Source organism: Ursus americanus, chromosome 11 (genome assembly GCF_024610735.1).
Source record: "Ursus americanus isolate L20-20 chromosome 11, mUrsAme1.1.p, whole genome shotgun sequence".
Taxonomy (NCBI): Eukaryota; Metazoa; Chordata; class Mammalia; order Carnivora; family Ursidae; genus Ursus; species Ursus americanus.
The window spans coordinates 32,461,244-32,488,031 of record NC_142137.1 but is presented as its reverse complement, the minus strand read 5'-3'; the positions used below and the strand labels follow the sequence as shown (position 1 = coordinate 32,488,031).

General features: G+C 38.5%; 1 pseudogene; it reads right to left on the bottom strand.

Moving 5' to 3' along the window:
* Positions 1–761: 761 nt before the first annotated feature.
* LOC123792903 (amine sulfotransferase-like) lies at positions 762–8,954 on the bottom strand (annotated as a pseudogene).
* Between the last annotated feature and the right edge of the window lie 17,834 nt (positions 8,955–26,788).

The window sequence follows — 26,788 nt, the reverse complement described above, 5'->3', positions numbered from 1 at the left end:
TGGAATTAGTGAGTGATATGTTATGAATACAACTAATTTTTTATCCAGTTACATGATTGAACCATCTGATGATTAACCCATCTTTGATCCTTGCATCTTTAGTGCAAACTTTGTGAGCTGGTAAAGTATTAAAAAGATCCATGTGTTTACATGTGAGCTGCCTCTTAATTTTGACATTCACACCAATTTTACACCACATAATTAAAGTTTAACTACAAGAATAAAAGAATTTTTAATACTTTATTGATCCTAAATTTAATTGTAGATAAGAAAAAAATACAGGATGCCTGGGTGGCTCAGTTGGTTAAGCATCTGCCTTTGGCTCAGGTCATGATCCCAGAGTCCTGGGATCAAGTCCCCCATCGGCCTCCTTGCCCAGCAAGAAGTCTGCTTCTCCCTCTCCATCTGACCCTCCTCCTTGCTCATGCTCTCTCTCTATTTCAAATAAGTAAACAAAATCTTTAAAAATATATATATATACACTAAGGAAACTCTCTCAAGACATTTATAATTCATGTTGCACGCATTCTGTTTTTTCCTTTTTTATACAGGCTACCCATGCAGACTCTCTTCCAAGTAATTTCAATTTCTGAAATTTCAAAGTGCTCATCAAAATTATGGTAACTAATCTAAGCACAGGTGACTCATATTTTTTATCAATAAAGTTTTATAATTAACATTTGCATAAAAAGCACAAACTTTTTGTGTATTAAAATAAGCTTCTAGTTAGTAGATTTGTATATGATTTTTTTGCACTGATTCTACTCCTCATTTAGATCCCAGATGAACTTCAAGGGAAAATCTTTCATTTTGATTGGGAATATTCTGTCCAATCTTTCATTTTGTTCCATAGTCAAGTGACGTTTCCAGTCTCCAGGGGTACACAGTGGGGTAAGCACAAGAACAACAGATAGGTGAAGAAGTAGCACGAATAGGGTAAAAGTCTCCTCCAACCCACTTTAATCCTTCCTCCAAGCCAAGTTAAATATCTGTTAGTTCTCTGTGGTGTTGACACCTCGACACTTCACTTTTCCTTATACAAGGATGAGCTAAGAAACAAACTTAGGGGTGCAATTATAGTTTTATAGTTAGAGTCCACTTCCTTAACTGTTAGACTCCCACCAACCACCACCATTAAGTTAGTACCTTCTAAAGGAGAAGGAAAAACAAGGCTCAAATATATAAAGAGATTAGAATTTTTAAATATATTTTACTAAATGCCGGGTGCCAACTTGGCAAAGTACACCATCACGTAATATGATTCTTCATGCAACCTGACAAGGTGAATATTTATTTTTAAAATGGAAAGAAATGAGACTCGAAGATTTTCAAGTAACGAAGTCAAAGTCACAGAGGGTCGAGCAGCCATTGCTGCAGTTCTACTTCGTGAAAGTTTGAAATGATCCGAAGCCAATTTTTTATTGAAGATTAATAACTTGGCATCTTCAGCTTTCAGATTTTCTTATGTAAACCTTACTATTGGCATTTGAGCCAGCCAGCAAACTATTAAGGACATGAGAATGGCTTTATATCTGATGTAGGTGAGCAACAGGAAGTGACAGTTGATAATAAATGGGACAAAAGAAGAAAATAATTTTTTAAATAGCAGAATCTATAGAAATTTCGATAAGATCTTTACATAATTAAGAATTAATCAATCTCCATCATAATAATACTGTTAGGAACAAATTAGAGAATAAAATATGAATAAAATAGAGAAACACAAATTATGTTTTAGAATGATGTACATTAAAATATTAAATTAAAAATTTTTGAATTAAGGATTATCAGGAGGAAAATACACTCATTCTTAACTCTTGGCATGTTACACGAATACAAGAAAAATTATTGCATGTCGTTGACTAATTGAATTCATAGCAAATTGGGTTAATGGCATAGCAATTTACTTTTTCAATGAAGAAAGCTGACACATGAGGAAAAAACAGTAATCCAAACCCCATACTCCACAACAAAATTCATATTAAGTTTACTTTAGAATGTTCTACGAGAAATAGAGGAAAACAAGAATAGAACTCTTCTAGTCACGTATATCCATTGCCCTCAGGTAAGACTTGCTAACAAATTTTAAAGGGTAGGGACACATGGACTAGAATGAAGGAAACATATTTATTAATCAGGTTCCAGTGTCAGGCTCTGTACTAAACAACTTTTGTTTCCTGGGACACATCTCAGAGCCATTTTGGTTGGGATCGTCGATTCTTCTTAGGGCTCCAATGATAGTACTAGGGGAGACATGTTGGAAGCACTCCTTATTTAGCTTAGGGGCCAAGGACTCAAGAGACATCTCAACATTTTTTCTTCTATAAACCACTGAGCATCACCTTTGCACAGGAAAATTCTTTCATTTACTTGTATCTTGGTTACATCTTTTAGAATATAATCATAGTTGATTTGTGGGTCAGATGCCATGTTCTGAAATGTAGCCTGTTCCACAACAGCATCCACATCCTCTTCACTCAGTTCTTTCTCAAAAAAAAAAAACTGCTAATTTTAAGCACAGCACTTCTGAGATCCTGAAAGAATTATGTGAAAAACTATTCAGCGTATGAGAAATGCATGAAATGCATTTCCACCCTTACAACGTTGTGGAAAACTGAAGGTGTGTGGGCTTATTCTAAGCCTAGAGTTTCACAAGAATGAGTTACTTCCTTGTTCCTTCTATGAAAATGAGGGCTCTGGCTGTCAGCTTTGTTACAGCTTCCTACTGTTTAATTATATAAGGAGAGCTCACCAGTTATTCGTTCAAGAAACACTTTTAGACTATCTTATATGTTTCAGAGCTGTGCTATGTGCTGGAGAAGTTCAAGAGAATAATAATATATGCTATTTGTGCTTGTTAAGAGTTCACAATTTCATGAGGGAAGAGTAAAGCAAGTATTTAAATATAATGGGCCCAAGAAAGAAAATCCCCCTCAAACTCTTCCAAAACATTGAAGAGGAGAGAACACTTCCAAAATCATTTTATTAGGTCAGCATTACTCTGATACCCAAAGCGAGACAAAGACACTGCAAGAAAAGAAATCTGATTTAGGTCACTTGACTTACAGTGCAATTCACGGGAGAAGTAGCTTTTGTTGGGAGGTGGTAAGTTCTATTTTGGACATGCTTTGTTTGAAGACCAAACGTTGGACGTAAAAATAGGTACATAGAAGACAGACATAATATAGATGTGCCTGAGCTGGAGATATTTATATTTGGGATTCACCAACTTATTTTCCAACCCACTCTCATCTGGTTTACTGTACCTCATTCCAGGCTTCATGTCACTAGATTTAATGGACATTTTAAACTCACTTTTTCACTTGACTTTTCAGCAGCCTTAAAGATCTTTCTTAACACATTTGCTTGGCTTCTGTGTCACCACAAATTTCTTGTTTTCTTTCTACCTCTCAGACTGTTCCTTTTCTCTTTCCTTGGTGAGCTCATCCCTCTCCACCCAAACTTACTGTCCTAAGGTCTCTCAGTAATAGATTCTAGTTCCCCTTCTCTTCTCCCCTCCCCCTTTTCCCCCTTTTCCCTACTTCCTTCTCCCTTTCTTCCCTCCCTTCCCATTCTCAATTTTATCCACGTTCATAGTCTCTGGGTTTTTTTTAAGATGTATTTATTTATTTGAGAGAGAGAGAGATAGAGAGAAAGTGGGGAGTGGGGGCTGGGGAACAGAGGGAGAGGGAGAGAGAGAATCCCAAGCAGACTCCACACAGAGCGCAGGGACTGACGGGCTCAATCTTACAACCTGAACCAAAATCAAGAGTCATATGCTTAACGAGCTCTGCCACCCAGGCACCCCCATAGTCTCAGTTGTATTCTATACAGTGATTATGCCCAAATTAATATCACTGCTATTTTAGCCCAGCTCTTCCTTTAGGACCTTTAGACCTGTATTTTCTATTTATTTCCAAATGTCTTCATCTGGATACTTGATACTTCTAAGGCATCTTAAACTCCATGTGACAAAACCAAACTGATAGTCTTCTCCCTTAACCCTTATCTTGCTTCCATGATCCCTAAACATCTTCATGAATGACACCATTGTCTACACTGATAGATGAACCAGAAATATAGGAAGCATCCTTGACACCTCTCTTTCTCATTTTTTCCTATGCATAATCCCTTTTTCTTTTTACCTCCTAAATATATTTTAGGGCTCTGCATTCTCTCTAATCTCAATGATACCATTCTAATCCAAAATACCATTGATTTTCAGTGGATTAGCTCACTGTTCTCTATCCTTCTTATAACTCTTAAAGGGCTTATTGCTTTTAAGATGAAAGAAATCACTATTATTAACACATCTAAAGATCTTGCACAGTCTGGCTCCTATGAACCTCTCTATCTTGATCTTTGGTCACTTCCACCTTGTACTTTAACTTTTTCCTTCACTTCTTTTTTTTTTTTTTTGAAGATTTTATTTATTTATTTAACAGAGAGAGAGACAGCTAACGAGAGAGGGAACACAAGCAGGGGGAGTGGGAGAGGAAGAAGCAGGCTTCCAGCGGAGGAGCCTGATGTGGGGTTCGATCACAGAATGCCAGGATCACGCCCTGAGCCGAAGGCAGAAGCTTAACGACTGCACCACCCAGGTGCCCCAAACTTTTTCCTTCACTTCTTAAAAGATGTCTTACACTTTAGTGCTTCAGGCAATTTGCACATTCTTTCATTCTTTATTTTTATTTTGTACTTTTGCTTAGAATTCTCTTTTACCTTTCTTCCTTTTGTTAACTCATATTTGCTAGCTTGTAGTTTTCATGTTACTTTTTCCAGAAAACGTTGCCTATCACTTTGACTATACCAGTTTTCTTCATTTCATGTACTGATACTGTACCTATAGTTTTCCTTAGTAACACGTATAACAGTTTTGGATTATATATACCTGCTGGAGAATACCTGTCTTCCCTGTTGAACTATAAGCTCTATAAATAAAGGGTTTAATCTTCTTTGTCTCATGATTTAGTACCTGTCACATGGTAAGCATTCAATAATGTTTTAAGTAAATCAGTGAAAACCACACAATAGTGAACTTCAGATGAACTTGACTTGGCTTATGGAATGTTTTAAGATAACATATTGGATGCCAACATGTAAACATTATGAAAGAAAGAAAGAAAGAAAGAAAGAAAGAAAGAAAGAAAGAAAGAAAGAAAGAAAGAAAGAAAGAAAGAAAGAGAAAGGAAGAAAGAAAGAAAGAAAGAAAGAAAGAAAGAAAGAAAGAAAGAAAGAAAGAAAGAAAGAAAGGAAACTTGCATCATAGGGCATACGTCCACCTCTGACTAATTCAGCATATTTCAGTGGTTTGTCGTCCCCAGCACACTGCTGTGCTTTTCTCTTGTTTAAGGTGCGGTTGCTCTAGATATCTGAGTTTGCCTTTATTGTTACAGATGGCTACTTGAAAAAGAATCATAAAAGATGATTGTCTAAAGTGCTAAGAGAGCCCTGAGGAAGACGAGTAATGCAAGGATGGGTAGGGAATTAGAAATCCCCCCAAAAGCCTGAGAAGTCCTTAGTTATGCAGATAACTAGAATGGAGTTCACTGAAACCAAGATAACAAAAGGTTTCAAAGAAATAATTAAAAACAGTAATAACCTTTTCCTCTTACCTTCTTCATCTCCTCATACACCATGAACAGAATATTGAAGTCATGTCTGTGCTCATACCAGCCTCTGATGTGATCAAACCAAAGGCTTCCAACCAGTGTGGGGAACAATTACATGATTTTAATAGAAACCTGTCTTTCTAAGTATGTAGGAAAGGAGCAATCCAGAATAAAGAAGCCCAAAGTACTAATTTTGAAGATTTCTTTAAGGTAAACCCACTTCTTTTCCTTACTTCTGCCACCTGAAAACATGCCTTTATTTCTCTTCTTGTTGTCTATCTTAAGATCTCTGGCTAGCAACATTAGCTATCTATAAAGTGACAGAATCTTCTAAATGAATGAGAGCTCTGACTCCACATTCCACAAGCTTCTTGCGTCAATCTATCCTCCCTCATAGTGGAATGAAAATTCTAGAGCTCTGGTATAAGGCTTACCACATGTCCGTGACAGAGCACAAAAACTAAACTCTCCCTAGACATTAACTATTTTAAAACACAGGGACCTGGGTTTGGATCCAGCTAGTTTGAACTACCAGGCTGTTTGTGGTTGTCACTATCCAGTCAAAATATTTCTTAAACAATATGCCTTTGCAGCCCTGACAATCCCCAAAGTGGTGCTGGTGAGAATGGAAAAGCCATTGAAGGACAGATTCAGTTGACAGCTAGTAGTAACCACTTATGTGAATCCCACCTTCAATTATCAACCTTCTCCATCCCTGTAAAATATGTCCCCTAAATTTGAGGATTTGGTTGAATGGCAACATTGCCTCATAAACATTTTGCTTGACAAAAAATTCATAGTTACCTTTTCCATCTAGAAATCTTTCCATGAAGTCTTCCATGTTATCGAAATCTTCTAATACAATCAATAATTTTGAAAAGTGAAAATATGAGGTCATAGAAGAAAGGGGGGGGTAAACAGAAGGGGGAATGAACCACGAGAGACTGTGGACTCTGGGAAACAGACTGAGGGCTTCGGGGTGGGGGGGGGGGAATGGGACAGGCCGGTGATCGGTATTAAGGAGGGCACGTATTGCATGGTGCACTGGGTGTTATACGCAAGTAATGAATCATGGAACTTTACGTCAAAAACTAGGGATGTACTGTATGGTGACTAACATAATATAATAAAAAAATATTATTAAAAAAAATAAAGTTTGGGACAAAGTTTGAAAAAAAGAAATAATCCTGTTTTCAATTCTGAGTTAATTTTTAATAATAAAAGTCAATAGTAATGCTATGCATTTCAAAATTATTCAGAGCTCTTTATTTCTATTACCCAGTGTCAGTACGTCAAGGAGTTTGTTCAAGTTTTGTGTTCATTTGCATTTTATACTAAAATTAGTAAAGATAAAATCAAGGGCTCTTCGTTCCTTTATCATGCTCCGAAGAGCTGTGATTGTTCTGACTCTGTGATGGTAGTGATTGAGATTAATCCTTCAGCTTCTCTGTTTTTGTATTTCATGTAAGGTCCCTATTTCGGATTTTCTGTGGCTACCTGTTTCTCCGTCCTCAGTCTCCTTTCTTAGAGCCTTATCTTCTAGAAATACAGACAAATGAAGAGCTCAAGTCCCCTTTCATCTCTCCTTTTTTTTTCTTACTGAGTAGTACAGGTCTTCCCATACAATGTTGAAAAAAAGTGGTGATAGCAGGCATTTTTGTCTTGTTCTTGATTTTAAGTGCAATATTCTAAAATTTTCACTATTGCATATGTTGTGGTAGCTTTTGGTGGATTCTGTTTATCAGGTTAAAGAAGTTCCCTTTTCTCCCCAGTTCGCTACTAGCTTCCATTGTGAATGGATGCTGAATTTTACTGAGTGCTTGTTCTGTGTCCATTGAGATAATGCAAGCTTTCTCTATGCACTAGTAATGTAGGTGAACTACATTAATACATTTTTAAAGCAATCTTGGCTCTTGAAATAAACCCACTCTGGTCATAGTGTATTCTTTTTAACATCGCTGAATTTGTTTTGCTTGTATTCGGTTTAGGATTTTTGCATCTATGGTCATGAATGTACCATAAATGTTTTAAAAGGACCTGAGATGCCAAAAATCTTGCAATGGTACGGCTCAGCTGATCTGTCTGCATGATAGGTTTGGTATAATTTACGGTGAATCCTGAGGAGACTCACTAATCTCTCCTGCAAAATGAGAAAGAACTTAGCTGGCTGGACTGAGGATCGGTGTGAGGTGTCCCAAACATTTGGGCTGGATTAAGTGTAAGGGAAAAACTTATGGACTGCAGTGATTGACCTACAGCTATGCAAACTGAGATGGCACCAACATCTAAAGGAGGAAAAAACATACCAATTGTGTGTTTCACAGAGTAGAAGAATCTAGGGATAAGGCAATGTGTTACTAATTTAGGGAAAGTAAACAAGGTCATGAATTTCAAAGTAGATGGCAAAAGGGAGAAACTGGAGCATTTTCTTGAAAATCAGGAATAATTATTTTTTTGTATTGATTTAGGCTCCAATATATCTTTCAGCAACATTAACCACTCTATACAACATTGCTTCAAGGGCACCAATCTATTTTCTAAAAAACGCAAGTTACAGGGCGCCTGTGTGGCTCAGTCAGTTAAGCGCCTGCCTTCAGCTCAGGTCATGATCCCAGGGTCCTGGGATCAAGCCCCGCATCGGGCTCCCTACTCAGTGGGGAGTCTACTTCTCCCTCTTGCCATCCTTGTGCTCTCTCCCTCTGTCTGTTTCAAATAAATAAATAAAATCCTTTTTAAAAATAAAAAATAAAAAGCACAAATTAAAAAATAAGCTTTTTTGGAATGAAAGATTTGAAGGCAATTTTTAGCTTAAAATTGTTTCATCATTGTAGAGAAATACAAAGCAATTAGAGTTATTGAAAAGTATATTAGGAATTAGTTCTGACTGAGATATGCCACCAACAAAAGTCCTGCTGGGTTTTTAAATCTATCCTCTTCCATTCTCAGACCAGCCCAGCAGATCTGCGTTTACCAGCCTACTCTTGGCTCAGTATTTGGTTTCTTCATAGGTGCCATCAGAAGTGACAATAGATGCATCTCAAATAACCTTATATAATAGAGATTTTAGGTTTACCTTTTTTCTGATTCAAAATGGTGGTCTAAATGCAGATTGGGCTACTGTCCATGTCTGGAAAAGGGCACATTTGTACACACGCGTTATCAAAACGGAATGAAGATCAACAGATGGCCCACTCATCAAACTTACCAGATTTGGGATACATAACTATGAAAACATTGTCTAATTTCAAAATCTTCTAGAGTTTCTAGTAGGTTGATATTAGTCACAGAACGTGCAAAATAAAAGTCTTTAAATTTCAATAAATAATTGTTTGTGTTGTCCATAATTTTTCACATAGAAGTAAAAACAGGTAAAATTCTTTTCAACTCCTTAGTACTTTATAATAATGACTAACACTTAGGGAATATTCAATATGTGCCACGTACCATTCATATATCACCTGTGTACCGATTCATTGACCATATGAATACTTTTACCTAACATTGCTTGTGGTGGTGTTATTATCACTGTCTTAAAGATGAGGAAACTTAGATACTAAGAGGTTAAACGGCTTCTCCTAAAACCCAGTGAAGGCGGTAGTATCCTGATTCCAAACATACAGATGCGGCAAGTAAGGCACACGGAGGTTCAGCAAACAGTCCCAGGTTGCCAACTGTCAGCACTGGCAAGATTTGGTGCTAGATGACCACAGAGTTCATGCTTTTAATCTCTTTACCACGTAGTTTCTTATTATTTTATATTTTTAATATTATTATAGAAATAGAAAATGTTTTAATGAATGTACTTTTTATTTCCGTTTTTTTTTTTTTTTTTTTCCTGGAACATGAATAAGCTGCTGTCCTGAAAGCAGCTTCTCAGGCTTTGGAATCAGATACGCCTTTTCAAATGTGTGCTGGAAAACGCCTTGCATGAATAATAGGAATCGTTTTACTTTGGAAATGCTACCCTCATGTAGTTGCAGGGTATTGTATGGTAGTTACTATATTTTCCAACAGATGTTTTTTTCAGAAATCTGAAATAAATCTAAATAAGAAAGTAAAAATAAAAATAGGAAGCAAATAGTCTAAAGACGTATGTATTTAAAAATTGAGCCAGCCGAGCTTTTCTTCATTAGCTCTGTCTGAGAAATCTGTTTTTTTTTTTTTTTGAGGACTCTATTCTTGAATTTAAATAGAGGAGAGAATCTCAGAAGTTCTAATATCAGGTTAGAACTAGCATACATTTCAATTAGGTAGTTTTTAAAAATCTTTGTGCCACCAAGAAAACAAACTTGCTAAAAGTTGCAATTATGGCTTTTCTAAATCGCATGTCCAACAATAACATTTACTTTCTTTACAAACAATATAACTCGCCTGATCAATAGAAGCAAGTCAGAGGTTAGAATTTTGCTGAGTCAGAGTGGAAAACCATTCATATTGGAATCATCTGGGTTTCTAGGTGAATGTTCATGGTTCTAGGTCCTATACTAGACTGGCAGAATCAGAATCAGGGGAGTGTGACCTAGAAATAGTCACCCTAACAACCCCTCCATGACCACCAAAAGATGAGAAGCAAAATATTGACAAAACACTGCCTTGCTTTTAATGAACATTTTACCTCACCCTCTGTAGAAGCTTCGAGGGATGTTATTGGACTCCAATGAAAAGAGCCAGTTAAGTCCCTACCGACCTGCCAGAGGTTCCTCATTTAAGACAACCTCAACTATAGAGAATTAAGGATAGAATAGACTAGCTACCAACCACAAAGAATGGTTTCAAGAGGTAGATGGAGACTCTTTTGACTTTGGCATCACAAATTTTCCGGGCGAACTCTTGGGAGAACTCAGCCTTTGTGGTGTGGCTGGGGAGAATTTCTACTACGCAACATGGACAAATGGCGAAGCCCGGAAGTAGGAAATACAGTTGAAGTGAAAGGCAAAGTTGAAATTGTGAGTCACTGTTCACATTCCTCCTGACACCCCACAATACTGCACACACACTCCTGCCACCACACACACACACACACACACACACACACACCACAAGCCAAAAACAATTTCAGAAACTCTGAAGGAGGAGAAAGAGGAGACAGTTGTCGGTAGCCTGCACAAGCACCCTGAACATCGCCACTCCTGTGCTGTTTATAATGTTTCGTCTGCCTTGCACAGTCTCAGGAGAAAGCTGCTGTGTCACCCAAACAAGAGACAAAGACAGGGTGGATTCATGGGGGATCTCAGCACTGGCGGCTGTGTATGGTGTGCAGCTCCTTGATGAATACAGAAGAAAGTGATTGTCTAAAGAGAAAGGACAGGACGTTTCAGGTCTCCCTCTTATTCTCACTTTGATGTTCAAAAGAAAAGGAGGACAAACAGAAAAATGAGGAAAAAAACCAACTGAAAAGAGGGTGAGGCATGGAAGAGGCTGAAGTCTACCCTCTTACTACTCACTGTTTCAGATCAACTGAGGAAGCAAAACCCACTTCCGAAATAACTTCAAGGATGACAGGGATTGATGTGTTCCTGAGAAGTAGACCCTGGAGAGTTTGTCTGGTCTGTGAATCACGTTTTACAGACTCAGCAGGCAGCTCAGCTCGGATACATAAACTGTGTACGGTTTTTTGGTATTAGGAAATGATATATGTTTACTCTCGAAAGAACGAAGGAGTTAAAACTGTTTGAAAGTACTTCAAAAAGAACCACAGATAAACAGTAGTCATTTTCAGTTATCTTTGGCAACCTTACAACAAACAAGACTTTTTTTTTAAAGCAACAACTTTCTTGGGCACAGAGGTGAAATTTTTTGGAAATAAGTGAAACTGGTGAAATTTAGAAATGAGTGAAAGCTTTCAGACCTACCTCATGCGAACTCTTCAGGTCTCTATTTGCACCATCCTCTATAAAACTGGCTGTGGCTACGGCAGTTTCCAAAGCCTCATAAACTTACTACTTAAATTCATTTTCCAAAATGCCCAGAGTTGTCCATCTTAAGTGATGCCCTTCCACTTTCATGTTTTTGTTTTTGTTTTTTTTTTAAGTAGACATTGGAGAATATGCAGCCCATCTTTTCTGTCTTCTACAATAACCGGCATTGGTATGAGACCTTTAGCCCATTCTTCAGTCATCCTGATACACCAGCGGCCCTTTGATAATCATTCTCGGGCTTCCACGAAACATAAAATCTGATTCCAGGGGAGAATTTTAATCCTTTCGATGTCCAAAACTTCACCGGTAAGGAAATAGGATTTAACCTGTGGCTAGTTTAACCTGTAAATACCTCATGTTTCACATAATGTTTGTAAATTAAGATGATCCATTCTGGGGGTGTGGTATAGCCTGAAAAGTAGACATTAATGGGAGTAGACTACTTATCAAAATGAATAGCCCAGTATAAGAATTTCTGATTTTATGACATGAATTTTCATTGAACTGAATGCTTTAGGGGCCTTTTGAGATGTGTGAGATCTTTTCCCTGTTCTCTCTCTCTAGACCAGTCTGTAGAGACACCAGAGTCTAAAAGACAGTACCACATCTGTGACCAAAGGAATTATTTGTTTCATTTCCATACCAAACAATGATATGGTACATGTAGCAACTAATCTTTTTGTTTTCATGGAACCTTCCAATGGTTAGTGATATCTTAGTTTTCTAAGACTTTAGAGTGGGTACCCTATTCTAATAATGGTCTGTCCAATATATAAGCTAAAGGCAAAATGGAAGAAAAGATTTGGAAATCCCTATGTAATTATCATACAATAACTTTTTTCTCTTCCGTACTTCAAATAACCAATTCATCTTATCTTTTTACATCTTTCAAGAGCTCAAAGAATTGAGGAAATTGGGAGCACATCATATCATATCACATGACATCAAATTATGTCACGTCATATTTCCTAGCTTTGTCTGCTGGGAGACCTAAAACAATGGGAAGTCAGAGCAATTAGCACACTTAAAGCCAAGATCTTCTTTTTTAAATACCATGTTCTATTTAGAGGGATCAGGAGAAATGGCTGACGAGCACTTGCCATGTATCAAACACTTGTCTTCAAACATGCATTATGTGGTAGGCAAAATTATGTCCTCCCCTCCCAAGAAATTCCCACGGCCTACTCCCCACAACTGTGTGTGTGTGGCCTTACATGGCAAAGAGGACTTTGAAAAGGTAATTCATGTTTACTGATTAGTTGACCTTAATATTGGAAGACTGAATAATACTGGATTTTCTGGGTGGGCCCAGTGTAATCCAATGAACCTGTAAGGCAAAAGAGGAAGGCAGAGGGAAGAGGATTCTTGCCCAGAGCCTTCAGAGAGAAAGCCCTGCCAACACCTTGATTTCAGCCCTGAAGATCCTAAGCAAAGATCGCAGCCACGCCATGCTGGACTCCTGATCTACAGAACTCCAAGATAATAACAGAGTGATGTTATAAAGTGTAAACATGGTAATCTGTTCTGCAGCAATGGAAGACTAATACTCATTATTTTGATTTCAAAACAACTCAGTGAGTTAGATCTTGCAACATCACCATTAAAACTGAGGTATCCAGAGATTAACTGTCCATCAGACCACTGATAAGCGCTGAGCAGGTTTAGAAACCAGATCAGTCTATGGAAATCAAACTCTTATACTGCTCCTTCTAGAATTACTATTATCACAGCAGGTCTCCTTGACCTATTCCCAAATTTTAAAAGGCTAAAATCTTCACCTCTTCATGTCCATTTCTACCTGTTTTGAATTTTTTTTAATCTTTCAGGCCATTAATTCCAGTCTCAACTGGGATGATCAGTTTTTCCTCCAATGAATATAAGACATTCATTAATTGGATAATCATGTTTTTAAGCTTCAGAGGGACTTTAAATATATATATGCTTTGAATCTTTAAAGTGATCCTACTATATATTTTTCAAATTTTCCTCATTTTTCTCTCCTGGCTGCTGGAATTTCTTTCTTTTTTCTTTCTTTTTTTTTTTTTTTAAAGATTTCATTTATTTATTTAACAGAGATAGAGACAGCCAGCGAGAGAGGGAACACAAGCAGGGGGAGTGGGAGAGGAAGAAGCAGGCTCATAGCCGAGGAGCCTGATGTGGGGCTCGATCCCAGAACGCCAGGATCACGCCCTGAGCCGAAGGCAGACGCCCAACGACTGCGCCACCCAGGCGCCCCTGGAATTTCTTATATAGGGTTGAGATCTGGTTGCTGGAATATGGTATAGTCATTACCTCGGTGGATTAGTGACATGTTATTTTGTGTTATTTATGATATCTTTCTGTGTACAGAAATTTTACATTTTTAGATAATCATATCTATCAACCTTTTCATTTATTTTTTTTTAAAGATTTTATTTATTTATTTGACAGAGAGAGAGACAGCCAGCGAGAGAGGGAACACAAGCAGGGGGAGTGGGAGAGGAAGAAGCAGGCTCCCAGCCAAGGAGTGATGTGGGGCTCGATCCCAGAACGCCAGGATCATGCCCTGAGCTGAAGGCAGATGCTTAACGACTGAGCCCCCCCAAGCGCCCCCCTTTTCATTTATGACATCTAGATTTGCTGTCTTGCTTAGAAAAGTCTAACCTACTCGAAGACTGAAAAACAGTGTGTTGTATTTACTTCTCTTACCTTTGCTGTTATGCTTTTTCAATTTTAGATATTTAGTTTATCAGGAATATTAGTTTCATAATTAATAATAGTGATATGATTTAATTTTCTTTCACAACATCAAGTATTCATTCACTTTATGAATAAATCCGCCTATGAGTTGAAACCACATATTATTCATTTTTGTACTTTCATCTATTTTTGTACTTGTGCTACACTATATTGATTATACTCATAATATTTTAAATATATAGTAGGATATGTTGCCTCTTCTTCTCTACATCACTATTTTTGAAAATGTCCTTGAATAGTCTCATACACATGTTTTCAATGTTTGCTTTAAATTTAGTTTCTCAAAAAGCTTATTGGGCTTTTGATTGTCATTAAGTGAAATGTAAATATAAAAATTGTTAACATCCTTTTTTATCTTATTTCTCTCCCTACAGGAAGTGTATCTCACCATTTGTAGGCATGTTTTTCTTTCTTTTTTTTTTTTCCAATTCTCTTTATAAAGTTTTTGTACAATTTTTGTTAAATTTCTTATATAGGTATCTTACAGTTTTCACATCTTTTGTAAGTTTTGGGGTTTTCTTTCCCTTTTCTATTTCTAACTGGTATTGCTCTCTCTTAACCTTGGAAGTGCACCTCTCTACTTGCTCTTCAGGAGAACCTTCTGTGAGGATTGTACTTGGCTGAAGGCCTTCAGTTTATACAGCTTTGGATCTGCCATAGCTTCAGTACTGAAGTCACGCTCTCCCCTGGTCACTTCAAGGAAATGACTGCATCTGGAAGTGGTAGAAGTTCCAGACCATTTCTTCCTGACATAGGGCGCCTGTCATAGAAAATCTTGTCCCTGGCCTTCCCATTGGCCTTGTCAGGAATTTCTCAGAGTCACGTGAAAGTTTGAGGCCCTTCCTGTCCTTCTTTTCTTTTCTCCTTGCACAAGCAGAACTATATCACTGTCAAAAGGAACTTCTCATCTGCTCTTGCTCTCCCTCCTCTTCACAGATATATCCCCAGTAAATCTATTAGGTGTCTAATTCTGTCCAATTTTCTTAGACAACTCAATTGACACATGCCCATGTAAAGTAATCAATTAATTTTGGATATTTTATTTTCAGCCATCTTACTGAATTTTCTTATTAGTTGTATTAATGTTTTAGCTAAGTCTACACGTTTTTATATAAAAGCATATTAAAAAGCAAAGAATATTAATTGAGAATTTGGAGGAGCTACCTTTTTTCCCATCCAACAGCTGGTCAGGAAGAAGTGGGTGTAAGACAATGGAGGAGGTAGAACTTGAGGGTATTGGGTACAGAGTTCTCCCTTGAACATGTGTGTCCAGGACAAGGAATTACATAGTAGATGAAAACCACTTAGGCTACATGTGAGGAATAGCCCTGGTCTAATCTCAGTTCTGTGAATTACTCATTGTATGGCAGGTTATCTAATCTATCTAAATCTCAATCTCCAAAACTATAAAATGTTGGGAGTTAAAATATACTGTAGGACCAGGTGCACAATTCTAAAGCTAGCTGTTCTTGGAATCAGTTCTTAGCCCTATCCCAAAACCATATGTCCAAATTTTCTAACAATAAATTGTAACAACTCCACAACCTGATACCATATTTATCACTTGGCTTAATTTTTTCACTTGTTTTCTTTTATTTACTTGTCTAATTTATGTTCATTTCAGTAATTATAAAGTTATTTTGGGTGTAGGTTTTAATTTTCTTGAAGACAGAAACTAGTTTCATGTTCCCAAATAACCTCAGGGTCTAGCACAAAATGAGCAGCTAGTAAATATTTGTTCATAAGAAATAAATAATTCAGTTGTACTCATTGCCTTTTAATCAAGGTCACAAATCTACAAAACATTTTCCCACAAAGATTCTACATCAGTCCCTGTCTCTTGAAAGTTTACAGAATTATCATGGTTAATGCAATCCAATATATTAATCGGCTCTATTTCCAACATGTTCCGTATTGCTGTCCCGGATGATGATTAAACATTAGGACTGTGTTTGAATTCCAGTTCTGCAAGTCATAAGTCACTGTATCTTGGGCCACATTTGTACCTATTCTTAGCTCCAAGTTCCTTAATAAGAATTATAAATAATGCTCCCTTTAAATTGGAATTATAACAGCACATATTATGCTTTCCTTCACAGGAACTAGATGGCACACTCAAATTGATGAATGTTTCGTAAGGAAACTCTTCACGTTGACCTGGGCTGGCAGCAGGGAAATCTCAAGGGTACCCAATGACTAACTGGGACAAGAGGAAATATCTGTAAACAGAACCAGATGGCTGTATGTAGAGGCTTCCTGACAGGACCTAGGGACACAGCTAGCCCTCTGTGATATTCCAAGAGGGGAAGCACTCTCATTTCTCCCTCCTATCTCCCTCAAACTTTCATCCAGGGCCACTGCCGTAATTAAACCAGAAGCCAGAAGGCAAGTCTGCCCATTGATATAATGGCTAGCTCCAAGTAAACAGAGCAGAGAATGGTGGAAACACAATTGGAAGGACCAAATGGAAATAATCCAGCCATCTCATGGGATTTTTGAGTGTATATAGTTAGAAAATTATCCAGGTCTGCACATGTGAAACACCTAACAAACATTAGATATTATTTGCTATCATTATTAGATAATAGACATTATTTCCATTTTTTTGCCCCATATTTCTGATGTAACACTTATATGATGGGTCCAAACTCTTAAAAGAGTTAAAATTGTATTTATATTTTGAAACTAAAATATAAAAATTATATTTACAAATTATTATATTTTTAGGCAGAGGCACTATAGGGTAGTGTTAAGCATGTATTTTGGAACCTATTATCTAGCAGTATATAATATAAAAGGATAAAAAGAGTACCACCACATCAAATGGTTGATGTTGAGGAATTAAATGAGAAAACACAACTGAATATTTGAAACAGTGCCTGGAATATGACCAGGTGGCATTAAATGTTAGCTATTTTAAAACACCCCCCATTCTTTTGTGTTTCACTACTTTTAATTTCCACATCTATTAGTTTTCTGGGTTACAAAAAAAAATTCAGTGATCCGTCAGTCAGAAAACCAGTTTCTTTTCACAACTGTGCCTGTTGACAGGCTAGATAAATTATAAACAAAATATGTTGAAGCTCTAACCCTCAGTACCTCAGAATGTTGTGACTATATTTGGAAATAAGGTCTTTCAAAAGGTAATAAAATTAAAAGGAGGCCATTAGGGTGAGCCCTAACTTCATACTGCTAGTGTCCATATAAGAAGAGTAGATTAGGACAGAGAAACACACAAAGAGAAGACCATGTGAAGACAAATGAGACAAAATGGCCATCTGTAAGTCAAAGAGAGAGACCTCACAAGAAATTAATTCTGCCGGCACCTTGATCTTAGACTTGTTGCTTCCAGAATCCTAAGAAAGTAAGCTTTTATTGCTTAAGCCACACAGTCTAGTGTACTCTGTTATGACAGCCATAGCAAACTAATACAATAAGTATGTATGGGGAAGTCATGGATTATTTGAATTTCAGGCTCCTTGTGTTCATAATCACTGGAATGGTGGGCTGAACAGGATGAATGTGAAAGTGCCTGATTTTTTACTGTCTACTTTGTTAAATCTGTTGGACTATAACATCTCACCACCTCTTTTTCTGAACATCTCAGCCATGTTTCTGTTAATCCACTTTTTTTACCTCATAGACTATGCCACCTGACATGTTACCATCCTTCCTTCATTCAGGTAAACAGCAGACTTAACATCCATCACTATGAGGTCATGGACCCTCAAGATTTGGCCAGTCCAGAAATTAACTGTAGATAAGCCTTGATTTGTCCATGCCTCACAAGATGTCGTAGAATGAGATGGAGAGCAGGACAGGGAGAGAAACTAAAGGTGGCTTCACCATTTGAAATTTGGGCTCAGAAGGAAATGAGGAACATGTTACTGGAAGCAACCTAAGTGCCCAGCAACAGATAAATGGATATAGAAAAGGTTGTATATCTGTATCTGCAATGAAATATTATCCAGCCATATAAATGAAGGAAATCCTGCCATTTTCAAAAAATCGATGAACCTAGAGGGCATTATGCTAAGTGAAATAAGCCAGACAATGAAAGACAAATACTATACATATCACAAATATGTAGAATCTAAAAAACAAACAAAAAAACGCAAAACCACAAAAGAGTCTAACTCAGAGACAAAGAGTAGAATAGTGGTTGCCAGAGGTTGAGGGATGGGAAAATGGGAGTTACTAGTCAAAGGGAAAAAACTTTTAATTGTAAAATGAGTAAGTTCTGAGGATGTAATATGGTTACTATAGTATGGTTACTATAGTTAATAACAGTGTATTGCATACTTATGGAAATGCATAGAGCCCAGGCAGCCAAAAAAGCTTCAAAAAATAACAACAAAGTGGGAAGGCTTATTCTTCTTGATTTCAAAACTTTACTTAAAGGACAATAATCAAGACAGTATATAGTACTGGTATAAAGCTAGGCACATAGGTACATGGAAGAGAATTGAGACTCCAGAAACAAACTTTTATATTTACGGTCAATTGGTCTTTTCAACAAATTATCTGGGATAGTTAGATACCTACATCAAAAAGATGTATTTTGACCTTTTACACAAACACAAAAATTACCTCAGAATAGACTGAAGATCCTAATTTAAGAGCTCACATTATAAAACTAGTAAAATACATGCAGGAAAAAGTTTTCTCAATCTTGTATTAGGCAAGAATTTCTAAGGGCAGAAAAAGCAAGAATCATAAAATTGAGAAAATTATAATTTGGATCTCTTCAAATTTCAAAACTTTACCACTTCAAAAGACATAGTTTTAATAATGTAAAGATAAGATACAGACAAAGAAAATACTTGCAAATCATTTTACTGATTAAAAAAAAACTTATATCCAGACTATGTAAAGAACTCTTACACTCAATAGTAAGAAGATAAACAACACTTATTTTTAATGGGCAAAATCAGTATGGTACTGGCACAAAAACGGATACATAGATCAATGGAACAGAATAGAGAACCTAGAAAGGGACCCTTAACTCTATGGTCAACTAATCTTTGGCAAAGCAGGAAAGAGGATCCAATGGAAAAAAGACAGTCTCTTCAACAACTGGTGTTGGGAAAATTGGACAGCTATATGCAGAAGAATGAAACTGGACCACTTTCTTACACCATACAGAAAGATAAATTCAAAATTAATGAAAGACCTGAATGTGAGACAGGAATCCATCAAAATCCTAGAGGAGAACATAGGCAGTAACCTCTTTGAACTCGGCTGCAGCAACTTCTTGCTAGACACATCTCCAAAGGCAAGGGAAACAAAGGCAAAAATGAAATATTGGGACTTCATTCAGATTAAAAGCGTTTGCACAGCAAAGGAAACAGCTGACAAAACCAAAAGACAACCAACAGAATGGAAGATATTTGCAAATGTCTTATCAGATAAAGTATCCAAAATATAGATATAAAGAACTTATCAGGGCGCCTGAGTGGCTCAGTTGGTTAAGCATCTGCCTTTGTCTCAGATCGTGATCTGTGATTGATCCTCACATTGCATCAGCCTCCCTGCTCAGCAGGGAGTCTGCTTCTTCTGTCCCTCCCCTGAGCTCCCCCTCCCTCTCCCTCTCTCTTCCAAATAAATAAGTAAAATCTTAAAAAAAAAAAAAAAAAGAATTATCAAACTCAACACCCAAAACACAAATAATTAAGTCAAGAAATGGGCAAAAGACATGCACAGGCATTTCTCCAAAGAAGGCATACAAATGGCCAATAGACACATGAAAAAAAATGTTCAACATCACTCAGTATCAGGGAAATACAAATCAAAACCACAATGAGATATCACCTCACACCAGTCAGAATTGCTAAAATTAACAAGTCAGGAAATGACAGACGTTGGCAAGGATGGGGAGAAAGGGGAACCCTCTTACACTGTTGGCAGGAATGCAAGCTGGTGCAGCCATTTTGGAAAACAGCATGGAGGCTTCTCCAAAAGTTGAAAATAGAGCTATCCTATGACCCGGGAATTGCCCTACCAGGTATTTACCCAAAGGATACAAACATAGTGATTAAAAGGGACACCCAAACCCCAATGTTAATAGCAGCAATGTCCACGATAACCAAACTATGGAAAGGGCCCAGATGACCATTGACAGATGAATGGATAAGAAAGAGGTGGTATATATATATATATATATATATATATATATATATATATATATACATACAGTGGAATACTACTGAGCCATCAAAAAAATGAAATCCTGCCATTTGCACCAATGTGGTTGGAACTAGAGGGTATTATGCTAAGTGAAATAAGTCAATCAGAGAAAGACAATTATCATGTGATCTCACTGATATGCAGAATTTAAGAAACAAAACAGAAGATCATAGGGGAAGGGAGGAAAAGAGAATAAGACAAAATCAGAGAGGGAGACAAACTATAAAAGACTCTTCACTGAAGGAAACAAACTGAGGGTTGCTGGAGGGGAGGGGGATGGGGGATGAGATAACTGGGTGGATGGACATTGAAGGAGGGCGCTGATGTAATGAGCCCTGGATAATATGTAAGACTGATGAATCACTGAACTCCATCTCTGAAACTAATCATATATTATATGTTAATTAATTGAATTTAAATTTTAAAAATCTGTTAAGAGGGTAAAAAAAGAATATTTTAGAAGGCTTTGAAATTAAAATTTTAAACAACAGTGCGGTGCAGAGCCATCTTGACACCTGAGGTAAAAGGAAAAATCAGTAATATTTTAAAGTTTGGATATTTCATCTGTCACAGATTTTATGTTAATTTAAATATTTTTACTACTGCATTAAAATATTATTCATCCTAATAACTGAATTTGGTCCTTCCTTAAATTGTGCATCCCAGATCAGTGCCTCACTCTCGGTACTGTAGTCCTAGGTAGTGCCAAAAGGCTTTCAGGGTTCCCTGGCCTCCATCTGAAGAATACTGGGGAGAAAGCTCTGGAGGTGGAACCACGTGGGGTTGTAGGTACAGGGGCTTCTTTGTGTAAAGGAAGGTGTTCGGGGAACAAAGAGAATGAAACTATATTATTTCCCCAAGCAGATAGTTAAGCTAAAGGAATTGAAGGCCTAGAAATTACTGGACTGTGGGCTAATGCCACAGGACAGAGATGTTAAATAAAATAACTGGTATGATTTGGACCATACCACTCCAAGCATATCTCAATCCAATATAATCATTTAATTAAAATGATTTATACTTTAGGGTTGGTGGTATTGTTAATAGAATGATTCTTGTGGAACTCAGACTGTTGAGACGTGTGGATCTAGGATAGTTTCCACCCATACATTTGGGATAATGTTTTTAAAAGAACTTCTTGGCACTAATTTGGATGTATCTTCTGACATTTAAATTTTCTCAGTGGTAAGACAGGTCCACCTTTATTTATCAAAAGGCCTTTGGCCATTACCATCTGTTACTAAAGGTGTTTGTTTTAAAAGGTAAATATTGATGTTATGCCCTTGAAAATGACATTAAAATGAGTGTTAGGCACATTCGCAAAGGAATACATTCATGTCTGTCCTTTTCCTTGTTGTCATGAACTAATTTGGGAGGATAGTTTTGGGATAGAAACCATCCCTCTGCAGTTTTTATGAAAGGAGCTTGGGATTCTCTCTGATCTCGGCGCTCCTTTGGTAATGAACCGGCACACATCGACCAGCCCTAAAGAGCTGGAACACAAGGGGGTAAAAATGAAGATTGAATGTTTAATACTTCATATTTTCGTTCACCACTGAAAGTTAAAGCCTTCCATAGTATGAAAAATATGGGATGGTTCTGGTGGAAAGGGTGAGAACTGGAATAATTGTTTCTTCTCCTAACTGGGAGCTTGGGACATCATTCACTTAGCCTCTGATCTTCAATTTCCTCAATTCCAAGGTGAGGATTATAATACCTCCTGAACATGAAAAATGTATTTAAAAATGACAACTAAAAAACATGTTCAAATTGGTGACTTCACACTGCGGTTGTTCACGGGGCTTTGTCTCCAAATCGCCCCACATTTCCCACTCCGCCTTGTCCCCCTGCCTCGCACGAAGAATTCTAGGGGAGGAGTGTACGGCCATGGGCTGAATGTGGGTGTCCCCAGAAATTCATGTGTTGAAATCCTAAGCCCCATGGTGAGGATGGGGGGGGGTGGGCTTGGGGAGGTGGTGGTTGGGATGAGTGCGCTCATCAAAGCTGCCTTGAGCTCCCTTGCCATTTCTGCCACATGAGGTCACAGGGAGAAGACCACGAAGGAAGGGGATTCTCTCCAGACACGCAGGCCAGGTGGCATTATCTTGGACTTCCCAAACTCGGAACGGTGCTGAGTAAGTGTCTGTTGTTCGTAAGCCCAGTCTGTGCCGTCTTGTGACGGCCGCCGGAATGGAGTAAGACAAACACTTGTCCCTCTTCCTTTTGCCATTATTTCATCCAACACGTGAGTCGGGGAACAAACAGCACACGTAACAGAGCAGGTGGCACGTCCGTCAGCTGCGGGGGCACACCTGACACCCTGCATTCCGACTCCAGCAGGCAAACCGCTGCAAGTTAAAGCACCTTGCAGGGCAGCCCAGCTCCTTAGTGCCCTGTTTGATCCCTTGTGGGTGTTAGGGCTCTTTCACTGCAGTTCAGCTTCTCCCTCTGCCCAGAGTACCTGCCACCACTCCTCACGGGTGGTGCTGCCGACCGCCCTTCCCAGTCCCCCCGCAAATCTCAGTCTGTGTCCTCAGAAGGGCCCAAAGGAAAACACCCCCTGAAATGACTTCGGTGGAAGCAGGCTGGTGGCCCGACGGCAGAACAGCACCGAGCAGAGCCGGCCGAGCACAGCGTGGTGGCCTGGGTGCGGAGCCAGGGCCCTTGGCTACCCACAGAGCCCAAGTGGCGCTAGGAGACTGGCTCCGGGTGGGGCCCGGAACTATGTGGGAGCATGTCTGTTTGTCACAGCACATCAGGGTGGGAAGAAGCCGGGGATCCTAAGCACGTTGTGCCATGAGGACAGCCCCACACCTGGAAGAACTGTTGCGGGAACAAAAGGCACAAAAACAAAGAAACAGAAACCTGCAAACCTTATTCCTTTTACGGGCCGCTTGTTCAAGTTTTGCCTCCCATGCGCTGGTATCTGTGGCTAGCTTGGGTAGTTGTCCAGAATTCACAGATGTGTGAAACATGGACCTGAGGGGCTTTGTGCCATTATCCTGCAACCAGAGCTAGAGGGATGGAGTTCGGATTCCAGGATAGTCAATGGTGCTTGGGCAACTGTGGTGTGTTTGAGGTTGCTCTGGAATGGACTGATCTCAAGATAAGCTCATGGTTTCCTGGAAGGTTCTCCCTGTTCCGGTATGAGTAATATATTTGTATGCTTGTCCTTGGAACCCGGCCTTTCTCAGGTTCTTTCCTACCCTTTCCTAGATATGCCTGGTTTTGCAGGTAACAGCTGTACTGCATTTCAAACTCGGCTCAGTCCTCACTGAGGAAAAACACCAGAAAGAAGAAATTCCTCAGTCAACATTTCTCATTCAGTCCTATTGAAATGAGAGTAAGTGGGGTGCCCTGGGCATCTTGGCAGTGGAAGTTGTTCGTTTTCTCTCTCCTTCCATTTACATGGAACTGGGCATCCCCGTTGGCATCTTGGCAGTGGAAGTTGTTTGTTTTCTCTCCCCTTCCATTTACATGGAACTGGGCATCCGTGCCCGAATGAAAGCACCTGTAGAGAGCGTGCAAGGACACAGAGATCCATCCAGCTGCATCCCAAAGTGGGGGGAGGGGGAGTCAGAGAGGCGATGGGGCCAAGAGAGGTGCAGCAGCCACAGGGGCAGTGCTGGTCCTAGCAGAGGAGGCAGCAGGGTAGGAAGCAAGGGGAAGTTCAAGGCCCCTGGCCGCTCAGCTGCATGGAGGGACCCATTGCTCTTCAGCAGCCCCTGGATTTCTGAGGCGAGAGCTCTGTGACCGGCACAAGGGAAGGAGAGGGAAGAAGGCAGACTAAGAGAATTGAAGGAAGGTGTTTCCTGCTGTTGCCTTGGGATTTCGAGAAGTCTGGGACCACTGAGACCCCACCCGCCCATCCCACTGGCCTTGGGCACACCCATGACGCAAGTGCTAAAGCCCACAACTGCCCTGCCACTCTGCCACCAGCTTTTTTTTTTTTTAATGTCAGTTTTCACAGGTGTGCTCCTAATGTTAGTGGTGAGTCAGTTCCAGTAAGAGAAAGTGAAATATTGTGTGATATCACGACCTTCTGGGACACAAGGTTTCTGATTGCCAATCTGCGTAACTGTTAGAATCAAAGTCAACAAAGCCTTCCCTAAATAAGAAAGATATTTGAAACTTCCAGTGAGATGACAAAGGCACATTTTCTCTGGTATGAAAAAATAATAGTACAATGCTATCACAGAGAGAAAATGAGAACAATGAAATTCAAAACAAAGACTATGGTGATCCTATTCATATATAATTAAAAACAACTTTTATGAAGAAATTCAGTGAGGGGCGCCTGGGTGGCTCAGTCGGTTAAGTGTCTGCCTTTGGCTCAGGTCATGATCCTGGGGTCCCTGGATCGAGCCCCAAATTGGACTCCCTGCTCCAGGGGAAGTCAGCTTCTCCCTCTCCTTCTGCCTCTGCCCCTGCTTGTGCTGTCTCTCTTGCTCGCTCTCACGAATGAATAAATAAAATCTTAAAAAAAAAAAAAGAAAAGAAAAGAAAATTCAGTGAGATACAGAAAATTTAGAAGTTCAGAGTTAGGAGAACTCAGTTCAGACAACTCAGGCATAAAATTAATGAACAGAAGACTACTTTACCAAAGAAATTTAAATTATATAAAGGAACCAAAGAAATTCTGGATCTGAAGGACTCAACAAGTGAGATGAAGAATGAATTAAAAAGCATTGGGAATATAGCAGGTCAGATGGAAGGGAGAATAGGCTATCTGGAGGATGGGAATTTAGAAATGATTCAAGTGGAAGAGAAGAGGGCCTAAGATTTTCAACATGTCCAGAAACCCTATGCGACTTATCAGACTATTAGAAAAGCCAATATAAGAACAATGAGTATACCTGAAGGAGAAGAGAAGAAGGGGCAGCATTTATTTAAAGAAATAATCGCTGAGAGCTTCCCAAACCTGTGGAAAGAACTTAACATACAAGTCCACAGAGCCAATAGAACATGTTATTATCTCAATGCAAAAAAGTCTTTCTCAATGAAACATAAGTGTCCAAAACCAATGGTAAAGGATTAGCGGCGAAGGAAAAGAACTAGTGCAGAAAGGAACACCTCCCCCCTTAGCCTCTGGGTAGATTTCTCAGCAGGAACACTGCAAGCCAGGAGACAAAGGAGAGACAGATTCAAAGTATGGACAGATACAAATGGCAGTCATGAATACTCTGTCCACCAAAAATGTCAGATATGATCGAAAATAAGGGCTTAACCAGACAGACAGAAGCTGAAGAAGTTCACCATATTACACCTGCCTTGCAAAAGAGGCTGAAAGAGGGGCGCCTGGGTGGCTCAGTCGTTAAGCGTCTGCCTTCGGCTCAGGGCGTGATCCCAGCGTTCTGGGATTGAGCCCCACATCAGGCTCCTCCGCTATGAGCCTGCTTCTTCCTCTCCCACTCCCCTTGTTTGTGTTCCCTCTCTCTGGGTGTCTCTATCTCTGTCAAATAAATAAAATTTTTTTCAAAAAGGAGGCTGAAAGAGCTCTTCAAGCTGAAAAGAAAAGACACTAGTGACACACAAAAAATGAAATCACACAAAACTCTGACAAAGGTGATGTAGACCGTCGATACTGAAGATTCGCTCAGTTGAAGAACAGTTTGTTTAAAAATTATAAAATAAAGGGTAAAGGAGGAGAGCATTGAAAAAAAGTGATTGGGATTACAACTGTTTACAATTCCACAGCATAATAAGAGGCAATTTTGATACTGAAAACATAAAAGTGGAGGAGTCAAAGTGTGGAACCATTATAGGCAAATGAATATGAGTTCCTAGCAGCAGATAAAGGACTAGCATTATTTATGTAAGCCTAAAGGTAACCATCAGGTGAAACTCACAGAGCAGACACAAATGAATATGAGTTGCTGGCAGGAGAAAAAGGGCTAACATGTTTTATGTAATGCTCAAGGAAACCACAAAACAAAAATCAGAGCAAACACACACACACGCGCGCACACACACACACACTCACAAGAAAGACTGAGCAAATCATGACAAAACCCACCATTTTATGAAGGTAGATAGAAACAGAATGAAAAAGAAACAATATAGATAGAAAATAACCAGAAAGCAAAAGATAAAAGAAGACTAGAAGGTCCTTACATATTAATATATATTTATTATATTATGGGCATATACATATATAATTTTTATAAATATACATATATAATTATACATATATAATTATATATGTACATATAATATATATTATATATAAGCATTATATATAATATATATAATATATATTATATATAATATATATTTATATATACATATATAATTTTTATAAATATACATATATAATTATACATATATAATTAT